The sequence below is a fragment of the Strix aluco genome, chromosome 8, assembly GCF_031877795.1.
Source record: "Strix aluco isolate bStrAlu1 chromosome 8, bStrAlu1.hap1, whole genome shotgun sequence".
Lineage (NCBI taxonomy): Eukaryota > Metazoa > Chordata > Aves > Strigiformes > Strigidae > Strix > Strix aluco.
The window spans coordinates 1,572,976-1,586,946 of NC_133938.1; the positions used below are offsets into that span (position 1 = coordinate 1,572,976).

General features: G+C 37.6%; 1 protein-coding gene across 1 annotated transcript in view; it reads right to left on the reverse strand.

The window, feature by feature from the left end:
• LRRC7 (leucine rich repeat containing 7) overlaps window positions 1–13,971 on the reverse strand; it is a 171,707-nt gene that overhangs the window by 66,026 nt on the left and 91,710 nt on the right. The gene's annotated exons all lie outside the window — the stretch shown is intronic.

Consider the following 13,971-nt stretch of genomic DNA (forward strand, 5'->3'; position numbering starts at 1 on the left):
TATTTAGACAAAAATAAAGTTCAAATGATACTGTTACTGCACAAAGAATTACATCACTTTGATGCTGATGCAAATTAAAACAATATATTCCATTCTGGACAATTTTATCTCTGCAATTTGTATCAGAAGTAAAACTGATTATCAAAGATGCTAAGGCTAATAAAACATAGACCTGTTTTAACATTTAAATTATGGAAAAATCAGGTTGTGATGGGGCTAGATAGAGAACACTGCTGCATATTTATTACAAGCAAATTTTACTTTTAGATTTCTAACATAGAAAAAAATTCATAGAAATATAAATGCCATTCTTTGGTAGTGGTGAAGCTTTTTTTGCTAGATACGTTAGTAACATAAAAAAAAATATATAAATAAATATTCTGCTCTCAAGTTTAAGAAGTTATATAATTAGATGTCTTTAATTAAACACACTTTGACTGACCTACTGTATTTCTTCACTTTCAGCATAATTTCAAGGAATGAATCTTAGGATCACAAATTAAGATCAGGCATCACGTGTGCTTCTGCATGTTACAGATATTAACATTCTGTACAGAGTTGTTGTTAAAATATATCTAGGCCTCTTAGGCAAATAGTTCACCACTGAATCAAATGAATAATTCCTTTTGATAGAACCTGCTGTCTTTCGTATTTAGGCTGTTATCTTTCATCTAACATTATCTGCAGTACTTTCAAACACAGAAAATTTAAGCTAGATAATGGAATCAATACCAGTGCATTTACACAACAGTTTTGGGAAGTGCAGTGCCAAGCCCTAAAGCCCTTTGATGTTACCAGCACTCTGTAACTACTGGTAATACAGGACATAGTTCTATATTACTGATTTCTTCAGTGCCTTCTGTGTCACTGTATGTCTGTTATAACCTTTACAGTTTTCTAAAATCATCTTCTAAGTGTTCATGTTTCTACTTGTTCATTACTGTCCTTTTTTTGCCCAGTTTTGCACCATCTCAGTTTCCTAACAAGTCTCTGAAACCTAGAAAATATGTTATTTCTTGCTGATCGTTTGGTGTTTTGGAAATACCTAGAAACAGTCAACAGTCTGCTTCCAGAATCATTTCACCTTTCTATGCTGACAGTCACCCCAAGGCAGATTAATTCACGTTAACTTTAACACTTTCTGATAGTTCACCTAATTCATATTCACTCAAGTTCACTGTTGTACATGGTTTCTTTATATTTTTCTTTTTCCTGTCCCACAACTATTCCATGTCTCTTTTCCAACATATTTTCCAACCTATCTGATCAATGTTCACAAATATCTTTGAGACAGGAAGGTGACAGATACTTTTTGCTTGTTTGCTAAAATGAATGGTAGCTGCCCACACGGCTCCAAAGGGGTTAGCACCTAAATTAAAATTAAGTGAAAAAGTAACAACAACTTTTTGACTACAAAGTACAAAACAAGATGTTGTAGTTTGAGCCTACAGCCTGGAGGAGTTAAGTCTGCCACTGTTGCAAAGCAATATTTATCAATATATCTATGCTCAGTCCAGATTGAGCACATAGTTTCTTCAACAGAAACTGACTTTCTATACACTTTCCACAGACCCCTGTTTTAGTAATATAAATCTTGATTCATGCTCCCCAATTCCCAACCTGCTTCTTACTGCATTTTTGGTCTTATAGTATTCATTACTTTGAATTATTCTTGCTATAAACCCAGAAGGAATAATGAAAATATTTTATCTTGTAACAGTAAGTCCTTAGTATCTGGAAGGCTAGGAGCCATTCAGGAAGCAATAAGCATTCCACCAGCGCCACAGATGAGGATGCTGAAGAAAGATAACGAAGACACCTAGACAAAGGGAAGGTTTTGCACTTTCCCTGAAATTACTCCATTTTATATTATAATCCCCATTAACATAGTAGTGAAAAATGTTTCTAACCCCTCTGGTGCTCTAACTACACTGTTCTTCTCTTTGGAAATGTCTTGCAAAAGCTGACTGAAATTTTACCCATCCAGACAAAAGCTGAGTTTACTAAAGCTGCAACACACTCGAGCCAGCTCAGTTACATTCCCTTTCTCTTTAAATAACACACGCACCCCTAAAAACGTGTGTTCCGCCTAACTTACTCTTAAAACTTTCACCACTGTGTCTTAATTGATTTGTTATTCATCTAGTTTAGACTTCTGACATTTAGATACAAATTGTAAATATCGTATACAAATTTTTAAATTAATTGAACTCAATGAAGTAAGTAATTACATTTGTAATTGAAAACTTGATGACTATGGACACTCTTATTACCATACAGAATCTCATTAACTTCAGAAGAATTCTTTGCACTAATGTGTGCGCTCCCTGCCAGTACATGTCTGCGAGACTGGACTTAAGGTTTTCTAAAAATGCTTACACTTGCTTATCCACAATTTACTGGTTGCTGTTCTGGAAACCAAAGTATTTTTGCTTAAAACGAATCAGTTGGACCCCTCTGAAGACTAGCTGCTTGCTAACCAGTCAGGTAGTGCACACGCTCTCAGCCTGAATGACAAAGTCATGAAAAGCATTTAAATGCTACCAAAGTTCCTTTAACAAATCCTGACTGCAGGTTTCACCCCTTAGAACCACGCAAAGGGTTTACACCACAGGAAACATGTCAGCATGTGAGCGTTGAGCATTGCAAGTTTATAGTTCTTTACACCTGCAGATGTTAGAGCTTTTTCAGTTATAACATTATCAGTATACACACTCACAAGCACTATGTAGTACAGTGCCTTCACAACCGAAAAACCAGGAAAGGTGACACACATTTTTGACAGACTGTACGAAGTTTCTTTCACAGGCAGCATTCCATTCTGCATTACAGTCAACAAAAGCTTCTAAGGACAGTGACTCCCCATGCCCACGTTCAAGTGCTCAAAACCCCGAGCCACAAGGCCACCAGTACCTGCTACCTGGGACTAGAAACTGAACAGCAGCGTTTCTCCCTTATTGACATATACAGTTACTGTTTATACATATACATGTATTTTGAAATGTGAAACTCTGAAACTCTTCAAAGATGAAAGGAATGGTAACCTAAGTTACAATGTGTGTGTTGCATACTGTATTCTACCTTTGAACAGAAGTTCTACTGTAAGTTTTGATTTTTACTACTGTAAATTCATCATAAAAAGCAACTTTTAAACATTACTTTGTGCAATTTCTACAGTCAGATACATAGCTTCAGAGACTGTAACATTTATATGGGGGCAGATTAATTTCAGTTAGCGGGTACTATATCAAAAGATAAACCACACTGCCAAATGTACCCAGTGGAATATTACATGAGATTTTTCATTAGCTTGTGATATTTTTATCTCTTTCATGTAATTACTTATATTTTTCTTATGAAAAGATTCATTATATTTTTTATGTGGGGTCATTTTATAAAGGTGGAACAGGAAAGGTGCAATTATGAGTAATGCTCAGTTAAATATTCATTGCTTAAATGATGTAATGTAATATAATTAATGTGCTAATAAAACTTGCAGCCAAAATTTTCACATAAATCTTTATCCGTAACACATTTGGATCTATTCTTCCATTCATAAATAACTGCAAAAGTTATATGGAGAAGATCTGATTCTTGGCCATGGAAGTGGACCTCATGGTAGGTTCAGAATAAGGTGAATCTTTTTTTACATTTTTAAACGCAATAATGGAATACAGTTCTCAAAAAACTACAAATGCACAAAAACCAGCATAGAGAGATTACTGAATACTTGGAGAAAAATTAACATTGCTCACAATAGTTTTTAAAACATTCACACTCCATAGATTATAAATCACATTATACAGTTCAGTGGTATTAATTACAATTCATGGTAATCACATATATTGCCCAATATAACTTGCTCACATTCTTGCATGCTTGTTTTTGCTGCCTTATTTAGAAGATACTTATCTACATACTGTAAATACTTCAAATAACCAGGAAAATGCCTTCCATTTACAGTTTCTGTCAAAATAAAATGAGTCAACTGCCATAAATCATTTTAATGAAATCACGGTATTCTCATCAAAATCCTGGTCAGCTTTCTGACAGATGGGAGATGGTGATTATGTGAAGGTTTATCCAAACCTTCAATCACAAACTTCTATCACATCTGAATTATATCCACATATCAAAAACTGTATTCATGAATAACAAAAGTATCTCTGACAGGTAAAAATTCCTGAGTGAAAAGCGATTGTGTCAGAGACACAACCAGATGTAGACAACGATAAGTACAATGGAAGAGGCAATACAGTACTGCTAAGTGAGTAATGCATGCTTCTTGTGTGTCATGCTTCCACAAAGGCATACCAGTTACATGCCCTTATTTCCTTGTGCAACAACATACAGAATTATATTTCCATTTGAGTTTATGATAAATGGATACCATTATTTTCTGAAGAAATAAAAAGCACATAAAGGCAAGTGTGCTGCCATTACTGGGTTATCGGCTGTATTCATTTCAAATAATATTTTCTCACACTTTTGTTGTACACCGTAACCTTTATTTCAAAGTTGTTAAATTGTCACATTCAGGAGTGTCTTCCAGTTTTAGTATTTTAAACCTTGTAACATAACTTTAGATTCATTAATGAATCACTTTGGAAGTTATATTGTAAAATTAGTATTTAATAGTTTACCTGTTGCAGAGTAACTAAATCTTAACCAGGGCTAAAGTATCGCATGATAACAATCACAAAGAGCTATTTACTTACACATCACTTAAAAGGTTACAAAGAAAACTCAGTCTTAGTTTTCAGTGAATCTCAAGATAATTTACATCATTTCTAGAATATAAAACATGGCATAAAGCAAAGGACCGAAAGTATAAATTAATCCACCATAAAGTATTGAATCTATGTATTATCCAGGCTTCAAAATAACAGAGTATGTTTAAAAACTGATTTTGAGGATACAAAATATCATTACACATGGATTGAATTATGTAACTGAGAAAATAGCTAAACCAGTGTATATAACATGTATACTAATGTCTACTTCATCTTTAACTATCAAAAATAACATCCATGACAACTTTTAATTACATTGAAGAAGTTAAGGATTTTGCAGTCTGCAGTATCAACCCACAAAGCAGCAAATACAGCAGAGCCAGGGGACGGTGCCTAAAGCAATCCAGTCTGTGCAGACCAACCGGCCCCAGCAGCTCTGGGGCAGTCCTGGCAGTGTGCTGCTCTGCTGCTGTTGCAAGGTCTGGGGTTAACACACAGAGAGGTGAGGCGCAGCCGACCCCCAAGGCAGCCCCCTGGCTGCCCTGGCCACACGGCTACCAGAACTACGGCGGGACACAATGCTGCTTGGGTCAAGCCCATGGGAACACCAGCCAACGTATTCACCTGGATGAAACATTCCGGACGAAGAGGCAGCTTCCATCAGCCTTTGTATACCAGAATCATTTGGTTTCATAATATAGTTTGGGAGAACTACCTCAACACAGTCTACTCGTGCTGATACTCCCAACGCTGCCATTTCTAGGGCCCGAAAATCTGCTGCCTCCACATCCTCTGCCGTTCGAGTCACTGTACTCTCAGGCGATGGGCAAGGGCACTCTCCATTCTCAAATGCTAAGATGAGAAAAATCAATTTCAATGCCCAAAAGATGGAACTGCTGGTGCAGAAGGTGTCTAAACACAACCAATGGCACTGGAGACTTGTGCGACTTCACCTAATTCTGTATCCAGGGCCTAAAATAAAAAGCACCACAAAGACAAGAGTCCTATAGACAGAAACTGGAAATCAAGCTCTTGCATGATTCAGTCATAATAAAAACACAGGGACACCCGATTTCAGGAAAAAATGTTTGCATGCAAAAGTAAGGATTTTAAAAACACTGCCTTCCATAAAGGATCCTACATTCCCACCAGTTTTGTTTATGGTGGAAATGGATCAGATCTCTAAAATTAATCCCTTAGTTTAGGACCCAGTTATGAATCACTCAACGACTGGAAAGATTTGCTCAACTGATGGTAGAGAAAGGTGAAATCTTCACAGTTTTGACCTTTGTTCACACACAAATTTCTTTCCCAACACAGCTTTCAAATCATTGAGGAAGGGCATTCTACATTTTGGTTCAGATCCACTTCAGCTTAACTGATTACATAAATAAACAGAACGCAGAGATAATCTCATTAGCCAGGGCAAAGCTCCTGGCAATATCAAGACTTTACAAATAAATTTTTTAATTTTTTTTTAACTCCTTTTTCTTTTTATTTTGCATCCACTTTCTGGATTCCTCTACCTTAGTCATGATAACTGGCTCTGCACGGTCAAAACAAGGCTAATGTGTGTTTCACTTTCTGGACTGAACTCCATGGAAGCCCGCCTTATCTGGTGCACAAATCTTCTCATGATATGCCCCATGGCCCACAAGCTGACATTCTTTGTGGGTCCCCGTTTATGGCTTCTTGCTCCTCATGCTTTGAGAACGTGCTGCAGTGAGGAGCAGCAGCTGCTGGCAGAACAGCCTGCTGGAATCACCTGGGCAAGGACTTGTGTGCAGAGTAAGCAATGATTACCTGCCGCTCTGTAAGGCAGGAAAGGGGCTGGCATCAGTGGTGTGCCTACGAGCAAAGGATACACGTGGTACTGCCACCCAGTACCTTAAGACTGTTCTCCTGAATGTTAGAGCTATATAATGCCTCATGTATACATTCATAACCCTGAAATGTCCCATTTGGCTTACAAACCACTACCTGAAGGATCCTTTGAGATAGAAAACTGAAAATTACCACTTAATATTTGGTATTTTCTATTTCATGTTGTTTATCTCGGAAAAATCTGGAGGAATGCTATCTGGAAGATACAAGAAAGCATGTGCCCATCTGCAGGATTAAATGGCCTCAACTGAAGTACTGTCTCTTTTCCAGAAAGTAATGGGTGTTTCTTGACCTTGTATCTATCTTAAAATTTTAATTTCAATGGACACCTTAACCATGAGAAATTCATGTTTGCAAAATTTCAAAGTATATCTAGTTAAAACCATTCAAAATACAAGTGATAGCAAACATACAGCTGTTCTGTCAGTGAATTTCAGAATTACGATCCCTTGAGGGAAGTTTGAGCTTCGGCACATTAGAGTCACAGGGCAAATACACCCTAACAGTCACTAAACATTGGAGCCAAATTCCCATCTAGCAAACACACATGGCTCTGGTGAGATCAATGATTTTGCTATAAGATGTCTGCACTTGGATGAAGAAACACAATATATCAGTAACACAGGTGACACAATGACAGTAAAAATTGCTCCATGTTCTGGGACAGATACACCTGCCTACCAATCACAAACCCCAGGACACACTGCAGGTATCTACACTCAAAACCACTGAAACTGAGCAAGACTGACTGTATCGTTTACTGCCACAAAGGTCACCTCATTGTTTTTCCTTAAAAGATTAGGTATTTGGTAAATAACATACTTGACAACTTATATTTTGTTTACAGTGTAATAATACAGTGGGAAGTAAACAACTGATTTGTAAACATTGCAGTACTGATCAACTTGAACATACTATTAACATAAGATGACTAGTACTTGGGATCTGGGTCCATCATCTTGAAGACTGAGTAGATGCAGGCTCTAAGCTTTCCACTACTAAAAGCTGACTAAAAATAACCTATGTTTCATCAAGATATACAATATATTATTCAAAAGACTAAAGAATTCAGCACATGCTTTATACTCTTATGTACTAGTTTTGCATGGAATGCATGAACATAAATTAGAGAGAGACCTAGTTTTAGCCTGAAAGACTGAAAATGAAGTTTTGCCCTTGTTTTCCCATTTACTTTGCCAAAGAGCATGAAGAAGACCTAACTTAAGATGCTGAATAATTAACAGTGACAAACCAAGTTCAAACAGTGTTAATGAATATCTGATGACTAAAAGATAAATGAATCAGCTAACCCAAAAACAAGAGTAAAAGAATTTTATTCTCAACACACTTTTCTTTATCCTTTTGATTCCTATTTCTACTGAAATATGGCCTAAAGACAGTGCGAATACAAACCCAGGATTATTTCTAAAGGGAAAGCCAGAAAAATAAAAAGGGGATGTGCTAGAAAAACACAAGGATGAATTTGAGATGAAAAAATGTCACAATTCAATAACTATCTACATATTAATTGAGGAAGAAGGATGGAAGTAGTCATAGATGGCAAGGAGCACCTCGGAAAACGAAAAAGCAGAAGGACAACCCCTGTTGTCGCACATGAAGTATCTGTGTGTAGTTAGAGCTATGCACCCTCAGAAGAATGGCTGATTCCTTCATAGGTGATCTCCAGCAGTTTTAACTGCAGAAGGACAGTTTATATGATCAGGAAGACTTTCCCTGACAGGCTCTCCACGCCGGTTGCTTTACCTCACTACCAGTAACGTGTTCGGCTGCAGCAGCTCTTTGCCAGCTGGGCTAGAGAGCACATCACCAGCACGTTAACCCCACGGGATACACGCTGCCCTTGGGAATGGCGGGAAGAGGCCAGTGTAAGACTTCTATCTCAGAGACATAGCTTTAAAAGAAAAAAAAACCAAAGCAACTGCAGGGCTATAATGCGATCTTCTTACCCAGTTATTAGAGAACTGTTAAAGGTAGGCAGAGAGATGACATCACATTAGGAAGTATGGTGAATATGGGCAAGATTTGTTTCACAGTCCAATGACAGGGAACAAGCTGCAACACAGAGCCTGTGAGCTTTGACAGAACCACTCCTCTGGAGATGCTGAAATGGAGCACGGAAAAGCCCTAAAGGGATGGCTATGAGGCATAAATACTGGATGTAACTGGTGAATATAATCTAGAAGTGTATTTCAGTAGGAAATACAAAGATTAACAGTTCATAAAAGAACTCACTGACCAGCTACAGGAAAATGTAATTGTGATAAAAAACTAATGATTATTGTAATTTATTCAGACATAGGTATTCCGCAGTTTTTCAAAAGCAATCGTCAATCATGTTTTACATGTGTAAGAATATAAGCAGTTAAGAGTCATCAAGTTTTGCATGATTATTTTTGTTTTCCTGATGGCATAAATAAAATGCCTGGCAGCGCAGTGACTTTTCCAAGGCTCGAGGGGAACAGCAGCAGAAGGTAACCCTCTGCACACCAGAGCTGATCCCAGCAGATCCCTTCCCTCTCATGCAGAGGGACAAACGGCCACTGCTGAAGTTCACAGCCCACGGCATCTGCAGTTTCTACACTTTGATACAGCCAAGGATGGCAACAACTGAAAATGTCATTCTACATGTGTTTAGCTCAGAACCATCCATCCTCAATCCAACAACCTGTTAAACGACAGAAACACACTGTCCCAGGGCAGGGGGTGGAGCCATTACTCAGAGGTAACAGAGGGGAGCGACACACAGCGCAGTGCACACAGACACACAGAGGAGGGGTGTTACCTGCAAGTCAACGCTGCACCAGCACTGCAGCTGAGAAACAAGTGCTTCTAGTAGTCTCCTATTCCAGCTGGGAAAAAGAAAAGGTCTCCGATGGTCACGGCAGGTAAAAAGCCCATCCTGTTCTGAATGCATTCCAGCAGTCATCTTCTCTCTATTTAATTCCTCTTGCAGTCTGAATTGTGTGCGGTTTTATTCTGCAGATTATTTTTTTTTAAATCAAGTAAAATTAAAAGAATACTGACTTAAGGTGTTTTGAGTATAATGAGCAATTTCCTTGCATACCATAAAACAACCATACCTGAGAAAGCGGAGCACAAAGTCTAAGTGTAACCAAATTAGATCTCATTAAGAGCAGTCAGAGCAAACTCTGTGTGTTTAGCTCCCAGTTGTTCTGGGAAGAGCTCAGGGTTCTGGTATAATTAAGATTCAAAAGAATGTAAGGTGGGCTAGGGTGATTCTTCATGGTTAGAAATGTTCTCCCCTCATACTACTTTGTGCTTTGAAGACTTTATCTGAAATTCAGCCCTACTACTCAGATATAACTCTTCCAAAAAAAGAAACTGCTTTTGTATCTGTGAAATGGAAGCTTTGAAGAAGTGAATAAGTGATAAATAAATACCAAAACATTCAGTGGATGAAACAGGCCTACATACAAGGCTCTAATTTCTGCTTTGTCTTCCCTTTGCCCATTTGACACATGAAAATTATACAGCATGAACACTACCAGGTAAGAACCACTAATTACAGTTTAAGTAATATCAGGATTATCCTGGATGGCAGAAGCAGTACTGGCGTGTGTTCACCGCAATATGAGGAGTTTTAGCTTATCTTCTCCCAGAGTGGCCGTTACTGGAGATATGGCAAAAAAAGGCCACTACTGCCTTTAAACAAGTACAATTAAAGCAATTTTTCAGACAAGTCTGACTCTCTATATATGTTGGAAAAGCATTCTTACAATAAGAAAACAATATAATACATTTTTCTGCATCTTCTCTGAGCAGCAAATATATTCAGTTTAAAAAGCCGAAAGGGAAGATACACAGTAGTAGCTGCTTATTAAAATATTGGCAATATTTTAATAATGTAGTGCCAAAGTAGTAAGTCTTCTGGAATGTGATTTATTAAACTCAGCCAGAGTTACTATTTGAAGAAAACAGGTCATCATGAATGATGAAAATATTTGTAATCTCAAAGTGTGGGAAACAGTTTACATCTTTATTATAAACTAGGAAGAAAGTGGAACAGCATTTCAAAAAATAGCAGTCTAAAGCTAAGCTTTTAAACCTATATTTAGATGTCTCTGGACAGATTCTCAGCTGATATAAATCGTCTGTTCCACTGACTTCAACACACTTAAGACAACCTGCGATTTTTGCAAATCTACTTCCTAAAACAGGATTTGGGAAGTGGTAAGGATGTTAAGAATGTAAACGTTATTGAAGTTGAAGGGACTGAAGTTCTTAAGTTGCAAGAATGCTTTTTACGACTCCATTATCAGGTTAATGGAAATAATAATCCCTTTTATTCAGCAAATTTCACGTCTGAAGAAAGGTAACGGATTGTGACGCTTTCAATGTGTGAATATCTTTCTGAATCTTTACTGGCTCATCCTGCTGTGATGAAACTAAAGAAACAAGCAAGGCCACATCTGCCGTCTTTCAGCACTGCAAAAGCTGAGGAATGTTTACACTTATCTCAGAAAGTCAAAGCAATGTGGTACTGAAATAGGGAATAAGGACAAAATAACTTTACCTAACAGTGTTTCAAACCATATTCTGATAAATCACCAAAGATGCTTCTAAGTGATGTATGTCAGTTTTTATACTAAAACGATTATTTAAGAAGAATGGCAGCATTCAATACACACACCATATCTATACACGAAGTGATTCAGCTGTATTATTCTGCTTCCTTTCTACATCTGGAATAAAGTCTTAGCTACAGAAGGGTGTAAGAGTTGTAACTCTCTACAGGTTTAGATACTTTCAATTTGCAAACATCTTCTATTATTTCATATGTATTTTGCCAAGGAAGAATCTAGTCTACTTCACTTGATATGGTTTTAAAAACAAATTACAAGTGTTACACAGTTTTTATGATGCTGCTTAGAAACCTTGATCATCTGAGCCCCCTTATGCACAGTCTCACCACTTTTAAGAAATAACCAGCATAAGCGTTACAAGTAATTTCAACAAATATGTATTTACGATCGTTACAACAGGAACAGGACAACCTCCACCACTTTGCCCTGTTCCCATCTGATTTGGTTGCTAGAGATTTTGAGGCTGTGGATAACTGGCACATTAATTTGGTGCAGATCCACATGGTAGCTTGGTAGTGGAAAAGTTTGGCATTCCCAGAGCAGCATTTAATATTCTGGCTTATTTTTCAGGTGTGAACGAGTTATAGTATTGCTAGGTGATTAGCCAGGGAATAAAAGAAATAACAACTGATGATTCATAAACTTGTTGATTTAATTAGTTTGTAAAATAAAATTTAAAAATAAACAAATTAACCAGGGAGGGAAAATAAAAGAACCTGTATACTCCCCACCACCACTTCATAAGGCTTCTACTTTCTACGGTTCTACCTCTAAATTTTGGGGGAAAGAAAGAAATGGAAAGAAAGAAATAAAGAATGTTAGAGAAAAATGTCAGATTTTCACATTATATTTACAGAAAAAAATAAAAGTATACTTGGAATTTAAATGATAGAAAAAAATCCATTTTATGAAATTTCATAAGAGTAAATTTTTCCAGGTGAAAAATGGGATTCTCTGTCCATGTCCCCTCATTCCCCCCACCTCCAGTTTTTGTTACAATATATATTTAATTGTGAAGCCAAAACAGGTACTTTCATTATACATGCACAAAAATATTGTTTTCACACTGTGATTCAGTATCCAGAAGGAAAAACTTAATAGCATCCTTCTTGTTTCCATTTCTCTGAAATATTTTTCACAGAAAATTTTAGATGAGACTGACCTTCTGTGCTTTTGAATTATTGGAAGAAAACATATCCATTGTCCTTTATCAGCAAATGGAGTCAAGCATTGATAGCAAAATATTATACAAAATAGGAAAGTTTCTTTTACACAGAATTTTTGAGAACCACTCTTTTGTGGAACTAGAGTGCACAGAAGTACTGTTGTAAATAGTGGCGGTTAAAGCCCAGAGAGTCATTACAACTTGAGACATTTGCAGAAAAAGGCAAAACAGAAGATTACTGACTTGACATTATATTGCCTACAATAGAAGTCTGAACAATGATTTTTCAAGTAAAGTCTGAATTTTGACAGCAAACATAATTAGCAGCAATTCTCAGAGATAAGACTGTGTGGCTAAAACATATTGCCTCTATTTTCACATAGTTATATTTTATTACAATCAATGCCTAAAAATGTGCAATCAAGAATAAAAAACATTGGTTTACATTTTAAGACTGAAAACACATCAATATAAAATGGATAATTTTAACAAAAGGAAAAAAAAAACACCCCACCATCATCATCATATCCATAAAGTCCTTTTATTCCTGTCTCAAACCAGGAGTAAAGTTACAGGTAAGTAATACTTCAGCAATGCAGGAAGATTGCTCTGAAACAACTGCAAACCAAGGGACAGAGATAATTGGAAAATAAGCATCTTTCAGAAATTTACTGATTTAAACCAACAAAGAACAATAGAATAACACATGCAGACATCGTCAAAGGAATATCAAATGCTGATGAACACAAAGAATTTTACAATGTAGTTATATAATTAATGATAAAAACTTACCCATTTTGGGTTGATTTCAGCCAGTTTACCTAATAAACCCCAAAACCTGCCTCATGTGGAGAGCAGAGTTGATGTTGCAACACACCAAGTTCGAACTGTCAGTTTTACGTTTAATCCTTCCACAATTTTCTGGTGAAAACTAGAGGTTTGTGAGAGGAGGTGGCCAGACTGGCCAGCCAGGGCAGACTGAGCAGACATTCATCCCAGCGTGTCCTGCCTGTAGGGACACCCTCAGCGTGGGGGGGGAGGACAGACACCCTCAGCCCCGGGGTGGGGGGAGTACATACACCCACAGCCCCGGGGAGGGGGGGGGGGGGGGGTGGGAAGGACAGACACCCACAGGAACCAGCCCAGGCGATTCCCCCACTCCTACCTCCTCTAGCCCGCACTGAGGAGACCCACCCCCAATCCAAAAGTGTGGCTCCTGTTCTTCAGCAAAATGTAGAGCCATGTTTTTCAATCTTAAAAGGAGGAGGGAGATGCTATTGATGACTAATACTTTGCCTACCTCTGGTGGGCAGCTTATCCCTCTTTGTTGCTCTGCTAACCACACACAGCTCCATCCCTTGTCAGGGCAGAACAAACAGGTCTCTTCCAAGTTGCCTACCTTGACCGCGCGCGTAGAGACAAACACTAATATATCTCCCCTCAACTTCTTTTTCCTAGATTAACATGTTATTCTTAGGGCCCTTCCATATAACACACTCAGCATCTGTTACTTTTCTCACCAGACTAGGACCTTCTTTAGCTCTCGCCCATCCTCGTTTCATTT